The following is a 26004-nucleotide window of genomic DNA, read 5'->3' as shown; positions in this document are numbered from 1 at the left end:
TTGACCGGAATGACGTGAGAGGGAGGAGGAGAGACAGCCCAGAGACCAGGGAGACGACGAGCTCACATCACATGTGCTTTCCTTGGCAACGCTCAAGTCGAGGCCCAGCCCAACTGGTCAGCAGTCCTGGGCATGCACTTGTAAGACGCGTGAACGGAGGAGGGATGAAGAGTCAGGATGGGCTAGATTATGCCGCAGTAATAAACATACCCCAGTCTCGGTAGTTTACACAACAGAAGTTAATTTTGCTCACACTACATGCCCACATAGGGTTGGCTGGGGGCTGGCCCCTTCCACACCACTGTTAAATCAGGACCCAGGCCAACAGAGCAGCCGTGAGGACACTGCCAGGCTCCAAAGCAGGAAATTGTGCACTGGCTCTTGAAACCTCCCCCTAGCAAGAACGTACATCATTTCAACTCACATTTTATTGACCAAAACAAGTCCTATGATCACATCTAACTCCAAGGGGACAGGAACTGCAATCCTACCATGTGGTCAGAAGGAGAGCTAAAGGATAATGAACAGTATGTATGACCACCCACAGTAGGGGACTCAGAACCCTGGTCTGGGGACAGAGATAAGGAAAAAGAACTGCTTCTCCTCGACAGGTAGAACTGAAGAGGTCGTGATTACTCTAATGAGCAAAGCAGCAGTGGACTCTCCCATGGTTTACGTGCATGTGCAGAAGCTTTCTGGAAGTAACAAGGAAACTGATTGCACTGGAAATGGGGAGTGTGGAGTAAGAAATGTTGGCTTTTACTTTGTACCCTTTGTAGTGTTTGAAAATTTAACCATGACATTCATTTGTATGTATTAATTTGAGACTCAGTTTCCCCCATTCTAAGTATTCAGCAGAAGACATTGTAAATGGTCAAAAGGAAGTCCAAAGACTTAAGTGCTTATGACTGGGAGTAGCCAGGCTCTGCCCCAAACAGAAACATCCAGATGCTGTTGGGTGGACCTAGGGTTAAAGAACACTGACCTGCCCCCAGGAACCCAGCCAACACCTTCCCCACACATTTCCTGGAACTTATTGCTTCTCTAGAAGGAACAATGAGGATTCTGACCCTGGTCCCCAAGACTCAGAACGTTTTTTCTCCAATCCAAAGACCAGCGTCATGACGCTATGTCATCTCTGATTATAGACGATAAGTAACAATAGAAATCGTGCTCTTGACTCAGAGGAAGGAAGTCCAGTATACTAATTTCTTAAGAAATCTCAGATTTCCATCTAGGATCACTCCCAACTACTACTCTGGAGCCCAGGAAGGGGTCTGGGGCAGAACAGGAGCTCAGGGAAGATGTCCTGGGAAATGGCAAGGAGCAAGAAGCTGCCCTCCCCGAGCCTGGCCTGGAGGACCCTTTGCACCATCACCAAAGGATGGTGAGCCCAAAAGGCAGTTGGTTGTGGGAAGGATGAAAAGACTGAGTCACAGACTGAGACATAGCCTGACTGGAGTGCATGATCCAAGGCCAAGCCTGGGGTACTTCAGCTCCCCTCTCTGTTTTCCACCTCTAGGCATGCATCCACTGGCAGCTGGATGTGACTGCTCAAGACTTGGGAGATGTCCCTCCTCCTTAGAGAACCTTCTCAGGACAGGGCCTGGGAGCCCAGGGCAGAGCAGGCCCTATGGGGAAGACAGCCATGCATGCAAATCCTAAAAAATATAAATGTGATGCATTCCCTCATGGTTCAACAAGTATTTCATTATTTTGATTCACCAAACATTATTGGTCAGCAAGGAGCCCAGGAGCATGAGAGGAAATGAGGGATGTACAAGCATGTCTAAGAACAACCCACCCTCCCCAAACCCACAGCCCATGAGGGGGAGCATGACACGCAACCAAGCACTAGGGTACATGGCCCGGTGAGGCTCACGAGAGACAAGGGCACAGTTTGGTGGGACCCAGAAGAGGAAAGGACAAATTCCTCCCCCAGGTGTTCAGAGCTTTCCCTGGGGACTTTCAGCCTGATCCATGGTCTCCTTTGACAAGGAACTGGATAGACCCAGCCTCTTATAATTTTCTTTCCTCTAAGCTAGGCTGTGCTGCTGGGGAAAGGGATATGAAGATTCTCCTAGAATTTCACAGGCAATGTGTCCTCAGGAACAGCACTGATAAAGAGTTCACAGTTCATTCTCAAACTCAACACCCAAAAAACAAATAATCAAGTCAAAAAATGGGCAGAAGATATGAAAAGACACTTCTCTGAAGAAGGCATACAAATGGCTAACAGACACATGAAAAAATGTTCATCATCATTAGCCATCAAGGAAATTCAAATCAAAACCACATTGACGGTGCCTGGGTGGCTCAGTCGGTTAAGCGACTGCCTTCAGCTCAGGTCATGATCCTGGAGTCCTGGGATCGAGTCCCGCATGGGGCTCCCTGCTCAGCAGGGAGTCTGCTTCTCCCTCTGACCCTCCCCCCTCTCATGTGCTCTCGCTCTCTCTCTCTCATTCTCGCTCTCTCAAATAAATAAATAAATAAATAAAATCTTTAAAAAAAAAAAAACCACATTGAGATACCACCTTACACCAGTTAGAATGGCAAAAATGGACAGGGAAAGAAACAGCAAATGTTGGAGAGGTTGTGGAGAAAGGGGAACCCTCTTACACTGTTGGTTGGAATGCAAGTTGGTACAGCCACTTTGGAAAACAGTGTGGAGGTTCCTCAAAAAATTAAAAATAGAACTACCCTATGACCCAGCAATTGCACTACTGGGTATTTACCCCAAAGACACAGATGTAGTGAAAAGAAGGGCCATATGCACCCCAATGTTCATAGCAGCAATGTCCGCAATAACCAAACTGTGGAAAGAGCCGAGATGCCCTTCAACAGATGAATGGATAAAGAAGCTGTGGTTCATCAAAAACTAATGATGTAATGTATGGTGATTAACATAACAATAAAAAAATTATTTAAAAAAAGATGTGGTCCATATATACAATGGAATATTACTCAGCCATCAGAAAGGATGGATACCCAACTTTTACATCAACATGGATGGGACTGGAGGAGATTATGCTAAGTGAAATAAATCAAGCAGAGAAAGTCAATTATCATATGGTTTCACTTATTTGTGGAACATAAAAAGCATGGAGGACATTAGGAGAAGGAAGGGAGGGATGAAGGGAGGGAAATCGGAGGGAGAGATGAACCATGGGAGACTGTGGACTCTGAGAAACAGACAGAGTTTTAGAGGGGAGGGAGGTGGGGGGATGGGTTGGCCCGCTGATGAGTATTAAAGAGGGCACGTATTGCATGGAGCACTGGGTGTTGTACGAAAACAATGGATCGTGGATCACCGCATCAAAAACTAATGATATATTGTATGGTGACTAACATAACATAATAAAATTTTTTTAAAAAGTTCACAGTTCAGAAGGATGGTATAACAAAAAATAAATATTAGGTCTTTTTTTCCCCAGTTCCTTGCCCACAGCTCCCAAAGTATTGGAATCCCTGGAGTGATGTGTCTTTTATGTGCTAATGAAATGACTGACGGCTGGTCTTCACCCCCAACACTCGTCCATAGCTTCTGGATGGGGGCTGGTTTCCAGAAAGTCCAAGACAGATGAGCAGGTTGGAACTTTCAGCCCCCCCCAGCCCTGACCTCTGAGGAAGGCCAAGGGCTGGAGATTGAATTCAATCACCACTGGCCAATGACTGATCCACCTACATAAATGGAACTTCCATAAAAACCTCTAAAAGACAGATTTCAGGGAGTTTCCAGGTTGGTGAACATATCAAGGTGCCCGGAGGGTGATGTATCCAAAGAAAGCATAGCATGGAAGTTCTGCACCCCTGCCCCTGTGCCTGCCCTATGCATCTCTTCCACTGGGCTCCTCCTGAGTTGAATCCTTTGTAATTAACTGATAATAGTAAATAAAGTGTTTTCCAGAGTCCTGAGTCATTCTAGCAAGTGACTGACCATGAAGGGAGGGGCTTAACCAAGTAGGGCAGAAGCATGGGTGATTGGGGGACCCAAGAGTTGAGACTGCTGTCTGCCCCTGGTGCCTAAGCTCTTTAGCTTTGGGGGTCTGCATTAACTCAGACAGTGTTAGAATTGAACGGAATCACTGGACACCCAGCTGGTGTTGGAAAAATGGAGAATTGGTTGATGGGAGAAGAAAACTTAACAGAAAGAGCTTGCGGGAGCCTTTTCCATATCTAGGCGATAAAAGGAAAGCCATACAGGGCGCCTGGGTGGCTCAGTCGGTTAAGCGACTGCCTTCGGCTCAGGTCATGATCCTGGAGTCCCGGGATCGAGTCTCGCATCAGGCTCCCTGCTCAGCGGGGAGTCTGCTTCTCCCTCTGACCCTCCCCCCTCTCATTCTCTCTCTCTGTCATTCTCTCTCTCTCAAAAGTAAATTAAAAAAAAAAAAAAAGCCATACACAGGAGTCTCGGTGCAGCTGCAGGAGGAGAGGTGCTGGCAGTACCCCTGCCCCTCCTTTTCTGAGTGCACTCCCTGACGGACTCAGAAGCCGCACCCCAGGCTTTCCAGGCCCTGTTGTCATCCTTCCTGTCCCACATTTGCACCTGGGCAGCCAGATATTTCTGCCCCCTTGCCTCTCTTTAGTCCTACAACCACATTAGCCTTCTGAGGTCTGTTCTAACTTTTCATCCTTTCTTCTAGAAATGTGACTGTCCTCCCTTTCACCCAAAGCCAATAAAAATCCCTCCCTCCCAGGGATCTTTGTCTTGCTTCTTTCTGTGTTCAAGCCATTTGGAGGCTTTAAATAGGAACTAAAGTCTCATGTCTTCCTGAAGAAATTTTGTCAGACCCAGAGGTTTTCCATTTGCAAGAAAGAAGAACTCACTCAAACTCACCTGAGCCAAAATTGGAAATTTATTATAAGGTATCACGTTGTCCTAGACAACAAAAAAACAGGAAGGAGAGTCAGATGGCAGTTGGGCCATGGAAGGACGGAGACCAGAACTGAAAAACAGCCAGGGGTCAAGACTGCAGCCTGCTCAGGTCATTCCCCCAGTTCTTGAGGACCATATAATTTCTCAACACCATTTCACTGTGTGTGTTCATTCCTCTCTCTACAGGGGCTTTCTCTACTCTGCCCACATAATGGAAGATGGTCCCACATAGATCCCAGAATTTATTGCTCCTCAGATCAGGCAATCATCAGAATTCTAACTCCAAAATCCCCAAAGAAGGGAACGTATTTCATTGCTGCCCGCCTGGAATATCAAGTGGCTATCCCCAGAGAGGCAGCCATGTAATACCAAGGCGGCTGTGAGATCCACCTGCATTGGAGGTGCAGTTCTTAGAGAAACGGGGCTGCTGTCCTGGTTGGACGCCCCCCAGACCTTCACAATAGCTGGATTTAGCATTCCAGTCACTTATTGGAATTATGCATAGCCAACCTGCAGAAAAGTTGGCAAGACCACTGGTGTGGGGATAAAAGTGTCTGCAGCGAGGAGGGCAGTGCACACCTGTCCAGTCCTTTAGTCAACATTTCTCATGGTTGGAGCAACTTCCAGGAGCAGCTGGAGATACAGGGTGGCCATCTGCAACCACTCGGGCTGGCACTGGAGTAGACAAGCAGGAGATAGACCGGGATGCCACTGAACAGGAACAGGAAGATGTACAGGAACTCAACCTGGGGGTGGTCAATGACGGGTGCCAGCACCAGGTACAGAGAAGCAAGGAGCATGATGACAGGGATGAGGGTGGGGACCTGCCATGGACACAGAGACCTGGGGGATGGAGAGGCACGGGACGTGGTGTATGGCCCCTGGGCCCTGTCCCTCCTGCCTGCCTGCCTGTGTCCACCTGCCACCAGCTCTCCATCTGCAGTCCCTGCCACATGCCTTGCCCAGCCACAGAAGCCACCTGCCAGGTTACAGGGGGCCATCCAAGGAGCCAGGGCTTTGGGACCCAGCTTGATCTTCTCTATGCTTTGTGAGTCCTGCTGTGTGTGAGCCTCCCCTCGGCGTGTGTCTCCTGTTGTTCTCCCTCAGAGTGCTCCAGGAGAGATGAGTCCCCAGCAAGCAGAATCAATGCCCTGTGATCCAGCGCTCCCTCCCCGCCCCCCAGGAAATACAGAAATTTTCTACCAAATGTGACAGTGGCCACCTCTCACATTCCTTCTCTAGCCCCCAGATGAGTCTGTGGACTGCCTCATGCAACAGTCTAGGGTTGAAAAAAGCCCAGTGTTTATTCCAAAGTCTACCTTGTAAGGTCGAGGAAGATTCCTCTTCTTTATCCGCAAGTACAGGAGACAGCCAACGGTGGTTCCATAGGTGATCCAGCCAAGAAAGCTGAAAGGCAAACAGAAGCCACTCACTACGAGGCCCTGCCCTGCGTGGGCCTGCACGAGGGGCTGGCCTAGTAGGTGCAAACCGGGGACAGAAGTGCAAGCTCATCAGGGGCCTTGCACCCACCCCCAGGCCCCTGGTCCAAGCAGGCTAAGGAAAGAAGGCAAGGCTAGGGCACCAAGGACAAGAATGCACTGGAGGGTATTCCTGCCTCTTTCATCTTCAATCACAAAGTGACACATATACAAGCCAGCCCCAGGCCCCACCTGGCTTCGGGTCGGGCCTTCTTTGACTGCCCCTGGCTGGACAGACGAGGACAGTTTGCAAAGGGAGGGAGGAACACCCGTGTGTCCAAGAAAAAAAAGAGTTTGGTGGAATTTCAAGGAAGTCTGTGCTCTCCTCAGGGACCAGCACACTCCTAGCGGATCCTCCTACCTTAGAACTGGTGACAGGGTAGGCTGTTGAGCACCCAGACAAGGCCCTGGCCTCTGCCTTCCCCACTGTGGGTAGTTGAGTGGCTGACGTAGGTCTGATGAAAACCTCATCTGACCTTGGCGACAGGATCCAGACCAGGCCGTCTCTTGAAGCTGTCAAGATGGGGAGACAGCGTGTCCTCATTGGGATGGATCATCCTAACACTCTCAACTCTGTGCCGGAACATTCTCAGTCATTTCCCCCAAATCTCAGTCTAAAGAAAACCTGGGTTCACCATGAGCTTGATTTTATTCTCACCGTATAAAGATTTTATCTTTTCTCATGGGAAGAAGATAAAAAGAAAAAACCAGGTCTGTTACTTAATGTTCTGAAGAAAGTCACATCAAGCACTGTATATCCTGTTCCAGAAGATTAATTATACTTATGACAACAAGGAAGAGAGCACACGATACGTGAAAAATTACTCTGAGAAATCCCTGTTACACCCAGACCCTGCGTTTGCTCGCCTGTGTGAGGACACACCCACTGACCCTGCTTCAGATGAGGTCATAAAATTATGGCTGGCTATGGGGCGCCTGGGTGGCTCAGTCGTTAAGCGTCTGCCTTCGGCTCAGGTCATGATCCCAGGGTCCTGGGGTCGAGCCCCGCGTCGGGCTCCCTGCTCGGCGGGAACCCTGCTCCTCCCTCTTCTCCCTCTCCCACTCCCCCCCTGCTTGTGTTCCCTCTCTTCGCTGTGTCTCTCTGTCAAATAAACAAATAAAATCTTAAAAAAAAAATTATGGTGGGATAGCACAACAGTCGGTCATTTCTGCCCCAGGGAAGGTAATAAAGGGGGTCAGAACATCTCCCCACTTTGATCCAATCACTGATTATACCTGCCCAGCTTGGTTGCGGGTCTGCCTTGAGTTCACTGGAGATATGCTGGGTCAGAGTCCTGAGCGCAGATCAGATGACAAAGGGAAAATCACACCACAGCCAAGAACTACAAGCAGTGGGGAGTAAAGCCTGATCTCGGTGACAGAAAAAAGGAACAAGGAAGAATAAAAAATGACAAAGACAATACAAGCCTTTCATTTGTCTGCCTCTTGGTGAAACATCTCCCTCATTGAATTTTGGGAAACAGGGCAAGGGAGGAGGGAGACACATTTAACTTTGGAAATATAATTGGGAGGGAATGGCTGAAATGTGTGTGCATGTGCGGGAGCCCTGAGCTCAGGGTTCCAGAAGCATGCATGCACATATGCATATAGATACACACGCATGTGCGTGAGTGTGCACACGTATGAGTGCATGTAAGTGTGCACACAAAGGCGCCTTGAGATACCCAAAATGGGAAGACAGTCTCACTTGCCTCAAGAAGTTCACGATGGTGGGCGCCTGGGTGGCTCAGATGGTTAAGCGTCTGCCTTCGGCTCAGGTCATGATCCCAGGGTCCTGGGATCGAGTCCCGCATCAGGCTCCCTGCTCCTTGGGAGCCTGCTTCTCCCTCTGCTTCTCTCTCTCTCTCCTCCTCTGTCTCTCATGAATAAATAACTAAAATCTTAAAAAAAAAAAAAAAAAAAAAAAGAAGTTCACGATGGTGCTGCAGTTTCCTGGGAGAACCAGGACCAGAGCCCCTGCGGTGGTAAATGTCAGGGCCGCAGTTGGTGTGAGGCGATGCACATCAACCATGGACAGAAGTTGGGGCTGGGAGCAAAGTCGGGTGTCGCCAGGCAGCCCCCCCGAGGGAGCCACAGCAGGTTTCTGCCCTGGGAAGCTCTCAGTCCTCTTCCCCTGCCAAACTCACTCTGGACTCAGGTGGGCCCAACCTAAGAGCCCCCAGTCTCCAGCACTTCCAGATGTAGGTCTCTGTGGCTCACGTGGGGTGAAACCAGGCCCAATGTGCAGCCAGCACGGGGAGGCTATCCCTCCAGGCCAGCCAAGACCCAGATAGCTTAGGATGTGGGCTAGAGTGTAGAGAGCTGAAGCAGGTGCCTGGCCAGATCGTTCAACTTTGTATTGCTCATCCCCAACACAGGAAGAGGGACCAAGGCTGGGAAGACAGAGGAGCGGGGAGGAGAGGGTAGGACAGATATGGACAGAGCATGGAGTGGGAGTGTGGGTTATCGCGGTAGACTGTATTATTACTCAGCAAATATCGCGGTAGACTGTATTATTACTCAGCAAATATCGCGGTAGACTGTATTATTACTCAGCAAATATCGCGGTAGACTGTATTATTACTCAGCAAATATCGCGGTAGACTGTATTATTACTCAGCAAATATCGCGGTAGACTGTATTATTACTCAGCAAATATCGCGGTAGACTGTATTATTACTCAGCAAATATCGCGGTAGACTGTATTATTACTCAGCAAATATCGTGGTAGACTGTATTATTACTCAGCAAATAATCAGTCTCCCCCTCTCACCTCTATGGGAGAAATACTGTCTAGTTCCCCATCCACTGATGCTGGGCTTGCCAGTGAACACGAGTAATACAGCAGAAGCTCAAAATACGCTTGTGTGGTTTGGCTTGCTCTCTTGAACCCCTGCCACCTGCTCTAGGCAAAAACATGCTTTGGCTTGGGTCCCTGAGACAAGAACAGACTCACAGTCCTGAAAGAGGAAATCTGAACCCAAACCCCAGCCCGAAGCAGAGCCACGGTAGACCCAGGGACTGACGAACATGAAATGTTTGCTGTTGTAAGACCCTAAGATCTGGGAGCTGTGTTATTCAGCACCATTGCTGCAAAAACTACCAGAGGGAGAGAGTCCCTGGGGGGAGGGCCCTGAGCATACGCATTGGCTCTGCTCCTTTGGCTTCGCCCGCTGCCCCCACACCCCTGGACTGCACAAACATCCCCATCCCCTACAAGCTCCACAGTGTGACCCAGTACGGTGATCTCCCAAAACCTGGAAGTCAAAGGACTGAGGTTTAAATGGAGAGGTGTGGGATGCTTTAAGCCCACTCTTAGAAAGAACAGGGCTCTGTCTTGTAGGCGGCAGGCCCGGCTTGGGCTCAGAGCTAAGCTCAAGCAGGAGAAAGCTTAACCTCTGCAGTCCTTCCAATGCCCTCCTGCAGGCCCCCCGACCTTGCCCAGCCTGGACCCCATCTCTCACCATGTGGCCCTCTCTTGCAGCCACATAGCACACACGGCTTCCGCCGAAGAACGTCCCATTGACAGAGCCAAATGTCGAGAGTGTGACAGCCAAGGGTACCAGCCAGGCCCAGGCTCCCAGCACCTGGTTCCTAGGACAACACAGGAATCAAGGGAAGGAACTCCAGCAGCAAACTGGAGGCCAACCACCAGGAAACAGAGCAAGCAAAACGTCTAGAGGCAAGTTGAAATACACGTGGGGCACGATCCTTCCCCACCCTGGATTGTCTGCCCGGTGGCCAAGGAACACGTCACTTGACTCACTCACCCCCAGCTCACAGCCATAGCATCAGAGGAAAGGATCTCATTGGGTGACAACACTAGCAGGTAACTGATGTTGACCCGGAGGTAGAGGCTGGTGACCAGAGGGATGGCGATCATCAGCGCCCACACCAGGTTTTGCTGCAGAGGTCAGGAAGAAGAGGCCACATGTTAGCGGGTGAAGTCCTTCTCAAGCCCCCAGAACAAGCTCATCTGTGCAGTGCTGAGCCTATCCTGGCCACAGGGAACATGCCAGGGGACCACTCAGGTGGTGTGCCCCTCCTCCATGTGCTCACAGCCCCACGGCGTGGACACACAAAGAGCAGGTGTGCTGGGAGGCCCTGAGGGGCACTAACCAGTCAGCAGGGGAGATACCGAGGGGGTGACAGGAGTGGGGAGGGGAGAGGAGCTATCACCAAAACTTCCAGAATGAGCAGGGCCTTATGCTGGGCTCTCCTTGAAGAATGGGAGAGATTCAGGCAGGTGGGGATGGGAGGCATTCCCAGCAAGGGCAACCGTGAGAGCAGAGGCGCAGAGAAGGGACAAGAAAGTTAAATATCTTCGTTCTTGGCTGTTCATTGATCATTCCAGCTGGAATAGTCCACGACCACCATGCCAACCCTGCCTTGTTTCTGAGTCTCGAGGACTCAGGCTCAAACTGAGGGCCATTACTCCCGGGGGTTCCACTCTGCCCCTCAGTCTCCTCAACTGGAAATTGGAGGTCTGTAAAGTGGGACTCCCCACTGCTCTGCCTCTCTGCAAGGTGTGAGGGTCAGCAAAGAGGAAGGGAAAGAAGGGCCTGGACAGAGGGGCTGTGGGCACTCGGAGCAGCCTGGACCATTGGAGCTGAGTGCCTCTCTGACCCACGGTCTCCCAGTAAAGGTACTGAGGGGCTGAGGGGCTCAGTTGGTTAAGATTCCGACTCTTGGTTTCAGCTCAGGTCATGATCTCAGGGTCGTCAGTGCAGAGTCTGCTTGAGATTCTCTCTCCCTCTCCCTCTGCCCCTCCTGCTTGTGCTCGCTCTCGCTCTCTCTCCAAAATAAATAAATAAATCTTTAAAAACAATAAAATAAAGGTACTGAGCAGGCATCCAATAAAAATGGAGGAGGAATCCAGGGTGCCTGGGTGGCTCAGTCATTAAGCGTCTGCCTTCGGCTCAGGTCATGATGCCGGGGTCCTGGGATCGAGTCCCACATCGGGCTCCCTGCTCAGCGGGAAGCCTGCTCTCCCTCTCCTGCTCCCCCTGCTTGTGTTCCTGCTCTCGCTGTCTCTCTCTCTGTCAAATAAATAAATAAAATCTTTAAAAAAAAAATGGAGGAATCCATGAAAACTGGGTAAATCAGAATGTACTCCCTTCCACTTCACAGCCCCAGCCTTGGCCGTCATTCTGGAGCCAGGAGCAAATGGAAGGAAGGGGTCTCCCTCAGGACCCACAGAACTCTACTCACCATTCCCCAGGCGTGGGGCACCCTGGATAGATATCGTTAGACTCCAAAGTAAGAGCACGCTTCGAAGAAGGAAAAGCATGCTACGACACCCCCAGCCTCGTGGAGGGCTTTCTCTAGGTGTCCTTTGGCATACCTTGTGGGGAGCAAGCAAGCATTGAGGAGCCCAGAGCCTCTCCCCTCGGTACCAATGAGACACCAGAACCCGGCATTGCTGTTACTGACACAATGTAGCATGAAAGAAGAGGTCAGGCTGTACCAAGAGGCAGGGAGGTCTCCTCCAGACTTGACACAGTGCTGTCCGTGGGAGGGCTATACCGCAGGCCCACACAGACCTCCTTGCCCACCGCTAGGGAGGACCCTCCCCCATTTAAGCATCTGCCCCTGGTTAGTGTATCTTCTGTTCTTCAACGTTATATAAAAAGCAATTTCCAGAGCTTTCTGCCCAGGGCTAAGATCTCCCCACAGAAAACTCTGGAGGGAAGCATGGGAGGAAGGGCATGGGGGCACTGAGGACAGAGTAGTGATCTCTGGGCCTATCCTCACGCCCCCTTCAAATGTCCTTGAGACACAAACATGCCCTGTTCTTTTGGGTCTCCAGGTTCGTGTTCACACTGCTTCTATGTGGCTGTTTTGCCACAAATCTCATCAGCCCTTCAGGGTTCAGCTCTAGCCCTCTGCTTATAGGTGGACTGCCTGACTGCTCTCCTGGGGATCTCTTTTTTTTGAGTTGCAGCAGAAAGTGGAGGCAAACTTTCTGATATCCAAGCCTCTGTCCCATCCTGTCCTGTCCTCGAAGGGCAGAGGCCAGGTAGGGTGACCAATTCACCCCAGTTTGCCTGAGACTTTCCTGCTTTTAGGTCCAAAAGTCCAGCATCCCTGGGAACTCTTCGGCCCCGGGCAACCAGGATGGCTGGTCAGCGGACCTAGCAGGTCACGTGACAGACATGTGCAAGGGAAGCCGGGAGAACGGCAATGGATTCTCACATAAAATGGGTCCTTCCACGTCCCCTCCAGCTCTCAAATCTGGGAGGGGATCTGGAAGCGAAGGAAGTTGCCCCAACCGCCACGTAGGCATGGCACTGAATTCCTCATCTTCCCAATGGTGAAAGTGTGTTCTACCTGGGCCCAGAAGATATCACTTGTAGCAAAGACGGGCTAGTGGAGCAGAGTCCTGGGTTGCCCCTCCTGCGGGCCTTGTCATGGGGGGCTCTCAGCAGGCAAGCACTCATCATGCACGACCCAGCCACATGCCAAGTCACAGGGAAGGGGACCTCGTATGCTTTTGAACTTGACTCATCTTGGACAGCCCACCTGCCGGCTAATGAGCTATGACAGCAAAGCCCCAAGGTGCACCACAAGAACGGTGAGATTTCCTGGTTTCATTCTCGAACCCCTTAACTCTTTGCTCAAATTCCAGGGCTCTGGGCGTAAGGCTGCCCCAGGTTTGGCATAGGTTCTGCAGTTTCTTGAAAAAAAGTGTGACACGAAGATACACTTAACATGTGCTTCAGAGGGCAGAGTTAGAACTAGCATTTCAAATGCCCAGCATTCATAGGCATGGTTTTGTTTGTGCTTTGAAACCCACATCTGTCAAAAATGCTCTATACACAGCAGAGGTCAGCAAGCTACCGCCTATGGACCAAATCCAGCCTGCTGCTTGTTTTTGTAAATAAACTTTTCTGGGGCCCCAGCCACACTCATCTGTTTACCTATGGCTGTTTTCATGCTACAACAGAGTTCAGTAATCTTGACAGAGACCTCATGGCCTGCAAAACCTAAAATATTAACTCTCTGATCCTTTACAGAAAAAGTTGGCTAATCCATGCTCTATGACGTGGGAGCTTGTCTCACGCATCTTTGGGCCCCTTGCCCTTTCCCTGGACCAGCTCTGAGCTCAGGGCCTGGGTCCAGAGAAAGTAGTCTACTCCCCATGAACTCCCTATAGCCCCCACGGCACCCCAGAGCCAACCTGAGCGCACACTAACCATTCACCTGAAATTACAGCTGTTGATTCTCCATCCACAAGTGATTATGCCGTTTGATCCTTAAAGCCCCGTGAGGTGGATGGGGCAGCTATGATGATCCTGTTTACAGGCCAAGAACTGAAGCACAAGGATTTACATGCAAGAATAAAAGCTAGATCCCAGGACTCCTGACCCTCACCCCAGTTTCTCTCTGCTCTTGGACTTCAGTCTTCAAGCTCCTCTTCTCCTCCTAAATTCTCCCAAGCCCCCCCCCCCCCCCCCGCCGCCTCCAGGGAGCCTTTATTGAGAGCTGAGACATGTAAAAGCCCTTGAGCCAGCCTCAAGGATGTAGAGGAAAAGACTCAGTTCTCATCCTCTGAGAATTAAAGACTCCTGCAGGAAAAAAAGAAAGGAAAGAAGAAAGAAAGAAGAAAAGAAAGAAGAAAAGAAAGAAAGAAAGAAAGAAAGAAAGAAAGAAGGAAAGAAGGAAAGAAGGAAAGAAGGAAAGAAGGAAAGAAGGAAAGGAAGAAAGGAAGGAAGGAAGGAAGGAAGGAAGAAAGGAAGAAAGGAAGAAAGGAAGAAAGAAAGAAAGAAAGGAAGGAAGGAGGAAGGAAGAAAGAAAGGAAGGAAGAAGAAAGAAGGAAGGATGGAAGGAAGGAAGGAAGAAAGAAAGAAGGAAGGAAGGGAAGGAAGGAAGAAGAAAGGAAGGAAGGAAGGAAGGAAGGAAGGAAAGGAGAAGAAAGAAAGGAAGGAAGGAAGGAAGGAAGGAAGGAAGGAAGGAAGAAAGAAAGGAAGGAAGGAAGGAAGGAAGGAAGGAAGGAAGGAAGAAAGAAAGAAAGGAAGGAAGGAAGGAAGGAAGGAAAGGAAGAAAGAAAGAAAGAAAGAAAAGAAAAAGAAAGAAAGAAAAGAAAGAAAGAAAAAAGAAAGAAAGAAGGAAAGAAGGAAGAAAGAAGGAAGGAAGGAAGGAAGGAAGGAGGAAGAAAGGAAGGAAGGAAGGAAAGAAAGGAAGAAGAAAGAAAGAAAGAAAAGGAAGAAAGAAGAAAGGAGGAAGGAAGGAAGGAAGGAAGGAAGGAAGGAAGGAAGGAAGGAAGAAAGAAAGAAAGAAAAGAAAGAAAGAAAAAAAAGAAGAAAGAAAGAGAAAGAAGAGGAAAAGAGAAAAGCAGCAACCTAAGCAAATACATTTGGTGCAAAGAGTTGTAACGATAACTCAAGAGTCCACATGTTCCAACTATCAAGATAGATAACAAGCTGAGTCATCAAGCATGGCCTCTTGCTAGTCATATGCCCTCAGAATCACTTCCCTTTTCTACACCTCAGTTTTCCCATGTGAAAAATGGAGGCAGAGTACCTACCTCACAGGGCAATGAGACCTCGGGTGTGTTCCTCTAAAGTTCCGTGCTCACTTGGGAAGTTATTATTCACATAATTCCATAAAACAAATGAAGGTAGACGGTGGGCTGGCATTCATTACTGCAAGAAGGGAGCCCCCATTTTCAGCCGATGTCTCATGGTCCTAGTCAGCTCAATACTTGAAACTGCTAGTGTCTGGAGACTTCACACCCTGAAGAAGTATCATGAACTCACCTTTGGTTTCTGAGCTCCTCCACCACGTAGTTGACATTATTCCAGCCATCAAAGGACCAGAGGCCCTGGTAGAAGACCATGCCAATGCGCCCGGCCTGCTGCGTGGTATTGTGGAAGGCAAAGAGAAAGGCTTCCGTGTAGCCATGGCCCTGGCCCAGCACCACAGCCCCACCCCCCATGATGACCAACAACGAGAACACTTCGGCAACCGTGCATACATTCATCAGCATGGTGGCCAGCCTCGAGCTCCAGCAGTTGACCAGCATCAGCAACAGGATGGTAGCCACACCCTTGAGCACAGCCTGAGGCATCGAGGAGCAGCCAGGGTAAAAGGGAGCGACTGCATACTTAGCAAAGCTCAGAGAGACAGCAGCAATGGCAGCTGGTCTGACCAACAGCACAAACGTGTAGATGATCAGGAAGGCTGGCAAGGAGCCAAAGATGTGCAGGATATAGGCATACTCCCCCCCCCGGATTTGGGAACCAGAGCACCCAGCTCAGCATAGCACAGGGCACCCATCATGGCCAGGACACCACAGACTGCCCAGACCACAAGACTGGCCCCAGGGCTGCCTATGTAGACCAAGACCCCCTGTGGTGACATGAAGATGCCAGAGCCAATCACACAGCCAGCAATCAGGGACACAGCACTCCACAGGCCAATCTCCCTCCTCAGCCTTAGCCCCCCACCACCTGGCTCCCATCCTGCCACCCCCTCACCGCCATCTCTTTCCTGACTTCTCTCCATCTCAGGACTTCAGTAGTCGCTGTGTCTAGTTGAGCAGAAGCAGATGCTCTGATAGATAATCCGTCTTGTGAGCTTCCTGCAGGAGTTAATGATTACAGCACTTGAAGAAGTCTGAACCAGAGACCAGACTACCAGGGCATGGCATTTAGAAGGGACTGAGCCTTCACTGATCTACCAGTCCAGTATAGGCAGTTTGCAGGAGCTGTTTGCCAATGTAACCCAGGAAAGATCAAGGAAAGGAAAGAGGGATTTAGTAGAAATCCCTGCTGCCCAATTGCACAACACTGTGTGTGGAATAACAGCTGGATGAGTGCTCTGTGCCAACAGAATGCTGAGCAACTGCACAACAGGAACCTAAAAAAAAAAAAAAAAAACTCTACAGTAGTTTTAAGCCAAGCAATAAAATCCCTATTTTATCAGGATTCCAATTAAAATTGCATGAGCCCTGCTTTAAGGAAGAACCAAGATGATCAAAGAAGAGAATTCAAATAGTACAGAACAGAACCTGTACCCCTAGCAGGAAGGGAGCAGGTGGTTAAAAGTAAGGTACAGGGTCTGGAATGGGATCCTGCATTCAAATCTTGGCTCTAGTCCCTCACCGTTGTGTGAACTCAGACAAGGTCTCTGAACCTCACCCTACTCATCTGTCAATTAATTACAGTACCCACCACATAGGGTTATTCTAAGGATTAAATAGCATAGTCCATTCAAAGCAGCTAGAATAGTAGATGAAATGGAGTAGGCGTTCCTGAAATGTTAGCCATTACTATGTGCCTAAGAGTCTCATTAGTTCCCTAGTTTCAGATATATATGAATATTATATATGTATATAAATTTAAATATGTATTTCACTGATTTATGAATAATGTTCATTTTAGGATATAGTGTATAACTTCTTTATTAACCCTCCCTTATGTTTTTTAAATCTTGGGTTATAGAACCTTTACCAGTGTTGTTATAGAAAGGTCAGTGAAACTCACTAGCATTTGGAGTAAAGATGCTGATACCCAAAGTGCGAAGAAAGGTACTTACAGCCTCCCAAACAGGCAGACCTAGCTCAAGGCAGCCAGCCAGATGGGCTACTTGGATCTCACGTACATGTGCAATTAATAAAGCTCTTGACAGATGCAGGAGCTTTGCTGTTAGTGGTTCCCGGGGTGTGCATCCTCCCCTTGTTGCACGGAAGCCTGTTTGACCTAGGTCCTCAGACAATGTAGAGCCATCTTCTTCAGAAAATCCTGAAGAGGGGACCCTCTAACATTCAGAAGGAGGTCCTCCAAGATTCCTATCCAGTAGGAAGAGGGAGAAAAAGGCAGAGAAGTAATTAAGAAGAAAAGGAGCTACAAGAATTAGAGGGAAAGAAGATAAGAAAGTAGAGAGTCCCGGAAGCTCAGGAAAGAAAATCAGCTTCCTTCCTGGCCACAGCGAAGTAGTCAATAAGACACTCTTCTTTTCCAGGGGCTGCCAACTGCAGAGGCAGAGGACAGTCCGCAAGACCACCCTCACCTCTAACACCGATGGCAAGATTGGAGGTTCCCAAGACTATCCTTATGTTCAATAATTTGCTAGGAAGCTTCACAGAACTCACAAAAAGCTTTTATACTCAAGTAATGTTTTATTATACTTAAAGGATCCAGATTAATGTCAGCCAAGGGAGGAAAGACATAGGGCAGGATCCAAGAGAATTCCAAACATAGAGTTTCCAGCTGTCTTCTCCCTGTGGAGTCAGGACAGCAGTATTCTCCAGGCATTACTATGTGACAATAAGCCCATCATATTGCCAACCAGGGAATCTCACCCGAGCCTTGGTGTCCACTCTTTGTAGGGGTCCTATCGCATAGACACGGTTGACTGCTCATGTGGCTGACTTCAGTTTCCAGCCCCTCAGGAGATCAAGCTGATATTGCATGACCCAAAGCCCCTATCCAAAAAATCACAGTGTTACTATCTGGCTGGCCAAAGCCCCCAGGCAAATAAAGACACTGTAATCAGGCATGACATTCCAAAGGCTTAGAGATTACCTCCCAGAAGCTGAAGGCAAGGGCCAGACCTCTCTTGGGGCAAGGTTAAATTCTTTACTACAAAGATGTGGAGGTTCCTGTGACCTGAAGAACATTAGGAGAACATAAAGACTGTTTTGAGTGACTCATCTTATCAAGCAGTGTGTCTAAAGAGGAGGACACTAAATGCCAGGCAAAGGAGCTGGAACCAGCCAGGAATGGAGAGAAGAAGATGATGAGTGGAAGCAAGTGGGGAAGGGCTCTCCTCAGGGCTCTTCCTGAATGAAAAGAACTAGAGACACTGAAGTTCTATGGGCGTCAATGAGCAACTCCCACTGCCCTTCCAGAATCTGACTCAGGTGGTCTTCAGCTCCAGGGTCAGGCCTGCCTGTAAGGAAGGGACCTCTGAAGCAGAGCTGAGCCTCTATGGTGTCCCTCTGCTGCCACCACAGGTGATGGGGTAACTGAGGGACCCAGTCTGAGGTTCAGTAAAATGGATGGCTTAGGAAGAAATTCAGCACCCAGGAGCCAGAGAACTGTGTTTTACCTCACTGTGCATTCGATGGGTTCTTTATTATTTCCATTTCCAATCAGGAAAAGGGGGCTCATGATCCTCCCACAAAAGTGTTCACGAGAATAGACCAAACGCCCTCAGGTCCCATTATCCTATGGAGATGAATGAAATTATGTTAACTTCTATTCAAAGAAATAATGGCAGAAAACTCTCCACATTTGATGAGTAAACATTAATTTACATATCCAAGAAGTTCAACTCCAAATAGAATAAACTCAAAGAAATACACAGACACCTCATAATCAAACTATCAAAAGTCAGACCGTGAGGGAAGCTTTAAAGCAGCAAGAAAGAAGCAAATCATCTGGTACAAGTGTTCCTGGACAAGATTAACAGCTGATTTCTCATCAGAAACCATGGAGGCCAGAAGGCAGTGAGATGGCATCTTCAAAGTACTGGAGGGAAAGGTCAGCCATGGATTATATTTCCAGTAAAACCCTCCTTCAAGATAAAAAAGAAATGAAGAAATTCCCAGATAGCCAAAAGCTGAGATGATTCATTTCTAGTGGACCTGCCCTCCAAGAAAGGCCAAAGAGAGTCCTTCTGGCTGAAATGAAAGGACACGACACAGTAACTCAAATCCACACAAAAAAATAAAGAACACTGATAAAAGTATCAACATAGACAAATATAAAGACAGTATAATTAATTTTTCCTATCTAATTTATTTATTTATTAAAGATTTTATTTATTTATTTGTTTGTTTGTTTGTTTGTTTGTTTGAGAGAGTGCACGCATGCAGGGGAGAGGGGGAGAGGGAAAGAGAGTCTCAAGCAGACTCCATGCTGAGCAGGGAGCCCAACTCTGGATGCCATCTCATGACACCGAGATCATGACCTGAGCTGAAACCAAAAGTTGGACGCTTAACAGACTATGCTACCCAGGTGCCCCTTTCCTATCTAACTTAAAAGAAAACCACAAATGCTGCTGGGGCATGGGGTATCTACATGAAGAAGAATTAATTTGCACCTCTGTCTCACATTATACATAAAATTAATTCAGAATGGATCAAAGACCTAAATGTAAGCTCTAAAACTATAAAGCTCTTGGCAGGAAACATAGTTGCAAATCATCATGACCTTGGATTGAACAGTAGTTTCTTAAATACACCAAAAGCATAAGCTACAAAGGAAAAATAAATGGGACTCCATTAAAATTTAAAACTTTTGTGCATCAGATGGTGTCAAAAAAGTGAAAAGAATGGGGAACGTGGGTGGCTCAGTAGGTTGGGTGTCTGCCTTTGGCTCAGGTCATGGTCTCAGGGTCCTGGGATCGAGCCCCACATTGGGATCCCTGCTCAGTGGGGAGTCTGCCTCTCCCTCTCCCATTCCCTCTGCTTGTGTTCCCTCTCTCACTGTCTCTCACTCTCAGATAAAAAAATAAAATCTAAAAAAAAAAAGTGAAAAGAAAACCCACAGAAAGGGAAAAAAAACCTTTGCAAAACTTAGACCAGACAAGAGTCTAGTATTCAGAAGATATAAAGAACTCTTACCATTCAACAATAACAACAACAAAACCTGAAACAAACCAATTTAAAAAATGGGCAAATGATTTAAAAGACACTTCTCCAAAGACAGTCAAATGGCCACCAAGCACATGAAAAGATGTTCAGTATCATTAGTCATTAGGGAAATGCAAATCAAAACCACAATGCGATACATCTTCATACCCCCAGGACGGCTATAATTGAAAAACTAAAAATGTGAAATTTTACTGAGGATATGGAGAAACGTGAACCCTCACGCACTACTATTAGAAATATAAAGCAGTGTCACCACTGTGGAAACAATTTGCAGTTCCTCAAAAATTTAAAAATAAACTTACCATATGACCCAGCAATTCCATTTCCAGATACATACCCATAAGAACTAAAGACATATTCACACAAAAACCTGTACACAGATTTTTATTTTTTTTTTTTTTTTTTTTTTTTTTTTAAGATTTTATTTATTTATTTGAGAGAGAGAGAATGAGAGATAGAGAGCATGAGAGGGAAGAGGGTCAGAGGGAGAAGCAGACTCCCTGCTGAGCAGGGAGCCTGATATGGGACTCGATCCCAGGACCCTGGGATCATGACCTGAGCCGAAGGCAGTTGCTTAACCAACTGAGCCACCCAGGCGCCCTACACAGATTTTTATGGCAGCACTACTCTTAATAGCCAAAAGGTGGAAGCAACCCAAATGTCCATCAACTGATGAATGGATAAATAAAATGTGGCATATCCATACAATGGAATATTATTTGACCATAAAAAGAATGATATATGCTACTACATGAATGAACCTTGAAAGCATGATGCTAAGTGAAAGAAGCCAGACACAGAAGGCCCCATATTATTATGTGACTGCATTTCTCTAAAATGTCTGGAATAGGTCAATCCGAGGGCCCGAAAGTGGATTAGTGGTTGCCAGGGGCTGAGGGGATTGCCAGGGACTGCTTCAGAATGGGAATGGAGTTTCTTTCTGGGGCAATGAAAATATTCTGGAATTATATAGTACTGATGATCATCCAATATTATGGATATACTAAAAACCACTGAACTGTACCTTTAAACAGTTAAAATGGCAAATTTTATGTTATGTTAATTTCATCTCGATTTTTTATGTAAAAAAAAAACAATTAGCTGCAGGGCTTTGAAAGAAGCAAGTCCACGTGAGGGGTCAGTCTCAAATCCTGCGTCCTGTTGCCTGTAAGGGAAATCTGCCTCTGTACCCACCCCCCCCACACACACCAAGGGAGCAAGAAGGCCAGTCTTTCCCCGTGGTTCTCCTTCCCCAATATCCCCAAGGCCCCTGGGGGTGCTTACACTGCTCTGTGAGCCAGTCTTCCTGTTAATCAGCTGCTCTGCAGGCATGCCCCTGGAGGCCAGATCCAGTGATTCCTAGCTTCTAGAGAGCCCCATCTGCTGGCCTTGGCTTCCTTCACTACAGAATGTACACGGAGTGCCCAGAAAATCACACGCTGTGGAGACATAAGAGACTGTTTATAAATGCACACTTTTTTTTTTATCTAAAACAAACTAAATATTAACCTATCCCCCATGAGGCACAAATGTACCCCCCACTGAGCCACTAAAGGCACAGGCCCTAGAGATGAACTGGTCCAATTCCATCCTGCTTACTGGGAAGGACACGGAAGGGCAAAGTAGGGCACTACAGGGCCCAGGCCACAGGGTCAGCTAATGATTCCAGCCACGCTGAGTGATGAGCACAGCCTCTGCTCACTTAGGGAACCTCACTCCCAGGAGAGCAGGTCAAGACCAGAGCCATGTCAGTGGCCCTTCCTGAGTTTTCTCTCTCTTCTGAGCTTCAGTTGCCTCTGTATCCTCTATGGTATTTGTCACCTTCTCTTTCGTTTTCCGATTATTTAATTGCTTTTTTAGCTTCCCTCTCACCAGCTGAGCTCCTGGAAGTTAGAAACAGGTCTCCTTTGCTTCTATACATTTTACAGTTGAGCCCAGCAGGAATGACGAGGAAATGTTTTCTGGAGGGATGACAGAGTGAGTAAATAAATGAGTGAGCGAGCAAATAAATAGATTAGGTCTAAGCCAATAAATGAGTGAAAGTATGAATAAGAGAAGGTGTGAATGAACAAACTCCCACTAAGCCCTGAATCCAGAAATCTCAGTCTGAGGACCAAGTGATTGGTGCCCACGGTCTGGCTGGGATTTCACAACGAGGGTCCCCTGGGCAAGATGGGATGTGGCTCAGAAAATGCTTTTAGCATTACGCAGGCCTGGAGAACAGTCCATGAGAAGTTCAGAGCAAGGAGACAGGAGAATGAGCCCCTGGGCAGAACCCCCGAGGATGCTGCCTGGAACAGTCTAGAAGAGGCTCAGCTGGTCATTCTGATCACTGAGTAAACACTGGGATCTCATCAGAAGCTCACCTGTGTTGTCCCTAGTCTATGTAGCATGGTTGACCTACTCTGCCCATCCACGAACTCCAGAAGTGTCCATACCCAATGGAAGCTTGAACAAGGATCTTGCTAGGTCCTTGCACACAAGCACAGACCTCTCTTCCTCCCTGACTCTCAGGGGTCCTGATCCCTGCTCCTCTCGGCCTCCAGGGTCTTCAGCCCCTCTTCTCTTTCATACCTGACCCCAACTACACAGAACCCCTAGGTTGACCTGGCTGAGGGAACCTGTCAGTCCTCACCCCTTTGCCTGCCCAGGCCCCTGTTCACCCATTCCGACCCCAACCTAACACTTCTGCCTGGCTCTGGCTCGTGCTCAGGATCTTCCCAGAAGGAGCATAAGAAGGAACAGGTACGAAAGATGCTAAAGATGGGCGCCTGGGTGGCTCAGTTGGTGGAGCGACTGCCTTCGACTCAGGTCAGGATCCCGGAGTCCCAGATCGAGTCCCGCATCGGCTCCCTGCTCAGCGGGGAGTCTGCTTCTCCCTCTGACCCTCCCCCTTCTCATGTGCGCTCTCTCTCTCTCAAATAAATAAATAAAATCTTTAAAAAAAAAAAAAGAAAGAAAGATGCTACAGACACCCCACTTCTTCCACTTGATTAGACCACGGTTGCGGTACGCAGCCGGCCTATGTACTATCTATAAGAGGGGATGGGAGGAGCCAGGGGTTGTAGCTGGGGCCTGACTCTGGGCAAGCACTCTGGCCCCAGCCTGCTGCTATAGGGGTTCCCTCCCACATCATTCCATTTTTCTTCTCCTCACTCGGAAAAACAGTTTTTCTTGGCCTAACCATGCCTTCGGAAATGCAGGCCCCGGGCACAGTGCTCAGACACAGTCTCTCTGAGCTGTGGTCACAAGGAGCCTTGCAGGAATCCATGGTGCTCAGAGACCCAGGTAAAGAGACCCCAGGTGAGGTGGCATGCAGCGGCCCAGGAACCAGCACTGGGCTTTTGACACCCTGGACAGTATCAGAGCCTGTTATTTCCAGGAAAAAATCCTTTCAAGAACACCCTGGGACACAAACAGTAGGAATAAGGTCTAGCCACAATTTCTGAAGGCTCTGTGGACCCACAGCCCCATGACAGAGAAGGGGGATCTGATCATCAACTCAGAGATCTCAAGGAGGTCCTGGCCTTTCTCTGGGCCTGGAGGTCCCCATCGTCCAAACTCAGGTACAGCGGGCACCGTGCCTCTCTACTTCAGGAAAGCAGGGCAAGGAAGAAGCAGTTCCTGCCCTCCCTGCTGAACGTGGCCTTTCCCCACATGACAGCCCTGTGAGTACGAGCCCGACCCAGGACAGGAGCTCCTGGGGCCCGGAGTGTCATCTTGGTGCTTGCTCGGCCCACCATCCCCAGAACGCAGAACACAGGCAAAGGCTCTGACGGTGGGCTTGGGGGCCAGGACTGGGAGCTGCCGCCCTCTAGTGGTCCCAGGGGAGGAAAGGCCAGAACCCGAGAGAGGAGAAAGGAGCCTCAAAGCCAAAAGCCTCAAAACAGGTTGAGGGAGATGGAGGAGGGAGGGCATGGGAGAGGGTGTGAGCTGAAGGGGAGAGTGACCCCGGGTGGGCATCCTGTCTCCGGGGCAGTTCCCCACGCAGTCACTATTCCCACCTCATTTGTACATCAGCTCAGGGAGCTCTATCCGGGTGAGTGACCAGGACTCTCAACTCCAAGAACTCTCACCGAGTTGGGAATTCCTAAACTCTCTGTTTTTTGCTGATCTTATCCAGATGTCTCCTCTTGTGAGGCCCCTGTAAGGACCGGCTGCCAGATGGTGAGCTCAGGTTTCATCTCTCCCTGATTCCAACTGCCCCAAAGATTCTTCTGATTTCCACTCCATTTTTATGGCTTCACTGAATCTGTATTTCTGCCTTGACCTTTCCCCGGAGCTTCAGACCCTATACACCCAGCTCTCCACTGGACAGCCCACCTGCCTAGCCCTTAAACCCTGAAAACATATGTCCAAAATGGAACTCATCGCCTTCCCCAGACCTGCTCTTCCTATGAACCCTACCACATTTCCTAACTGCCGTAGACCCAGCGACGGCCGTCCAAATCCTGCTCGGGAGTGACGGGGTTATTTCCCCAACTGCCAGGAGTGCGGGTGCTGGAAAGCCCTCAGCTGTCGGTCTCCAGCTGCAGGGGACCCCCCCCCCCACATAAGGCCACTCCTTTCCCAGGGAGATCCTCATCCAAAGACCCGTCAGTGTGGGAACATAAAGCCCAGCCCCGTTGCCTAAATTGGCACAACTCTGCAGGGACGTCCATGTGGGGGTCAGGTGAGCTCTTCACTGAGGCTGCATTGCAGCTCAGCGTTCCCATCTTCCTGATTCTTCGATCTTCCCTGCCTCAGGTGTTGATCCCATGAGAACAGCCTAGTCAATCTCTGGAATGAATCTCTGCCTCAGAGACTTCTGGCTAGGGAATGCAGGCTGCACACCTGGTCACCAGGATCCAAACCCTAAGGGTCACGGCTGACATCTCCTTCCCCTGACCCACAACCCAGACGACCAGGCCCGTCTTGCCCTGCTGTGCATCTCAGACCCATTCGCCCCCCTCACACCTACTGCTGCCACCCCAGGACCCCCGCAAAGCGACTCTCATCCTCAAACCCTTTCAGCACCAGGAGTCAGGGGCATCGCCTGAGCACCACTCTCCTCTCCAAAGCTGCAGTTGAACTCAAGCCCGAATGCCTCACTGGGGCCCCCTTCCCTGAGCCAGAGGCCCTGCCACCTTTCCTTCCCTGGGCCACCGGTCAGGGCCCGCCATATTCCCTGAGCAGGCCAGCCTGAGGGCCTTTCCTTGTTGGAGCTTGAGGCCAGGGACCCAGACTTCAGCACTGACCAGTGGCCCCGAGAGACAGGGTGGAATCTCTCCCCTGAGGCTGAACTCACAGGGCCACTCCCTGGGCTGTGACAATTGACAGTCATGAGCAGCACCAGGATCAATGAACCCCAGGCGGAGATGGGGCCCCTGGAGCAGGGTCTCAGGGTCACCCAGACTCGTTTGTCCCTCTCACAGCCCCCAGGACCCGAGGGAGGGCCCAGGACAAGTGAGGATGAGGCTGCTCTTCTCTGCCAAGTGGCTACCTTCCTACTCAGTTCCTATCTCACCATCTAGACTTCTGTCTTTTTTTTCTTAAGACTTTTCTTTGTCTTATATCACTGAATGACAGACAGTCTGATTCAGTGACACGGACTAAGTGATACATTAATCTGATTAGCCTCTCTGTGAAAGCAGGCCCATGAGTGCTATTTACTCTCGGAGTCAGAGGTTTTTCTTTCTTTTCATATTTTTTAGATTTTTCTGTTTTTAGCTTTTGAAAGTTTGTTTTTAAAAATTTGTTTTTAGTTTTGCTTTTTACACTGCATTTTTATTTTATTTTATTTTATTTTTAAAGATTTTATTTATCTGTTTAACAGAGAGAGACACAGCGAGAGAGGGAACACAAGCAGGGGGAGAGGGAGAGGGAGAAGCAGGCTTCCTGCTGAGCAGGGTGCCCCGTGCGGGTGCACCCCTACACTGCGTTTTTAAAAGAACATGTATTTGCTCTTTGCTCTGTAAGTTTTAAAATAGCATTTAGACAAAATTCTAAAATTCTGCCCCCTAAAAAATTAGTGAATATGTTTTCACCTTCATAAATTATAGATTGTT

At 48.8% G+C, this 26004-nt stretch overlaps 1 pseudogene; it reads right to left on the bottom strand.

The window, feature by feature from the left end:
- Nucleotides 1–4903: 4903 nt before the first annotated feature.
- Nucleotides 4904–15861, bottom strand: LOC113938278 (annotated as a pseudogene).
- Between the last annotated feature and the right edge of the window lie 10143 nt (nt 15862–26004).

The sequence above is a fragment of the Zalophus californianus genome, chromosome 8, assembly GCF_009762305.2.
Source record: "Zalophus californianus isolate mZalCal1 chromosome 8, mZalCal1.pri.v2, whole genome shotgun sequence".
NCBI classification, from domain to species: domain Eukaryota; kingdom Metazoa; phylum Chordata; class Mammalia; order Carnivora; family Otariidae; genus Zalophus; species Zalophus californianus.
The sequence above is the reverse complement of the archived record's forward strand: the minus strand, read 5'-3'. Positions and strand labels throughout refer to the sequence as shown.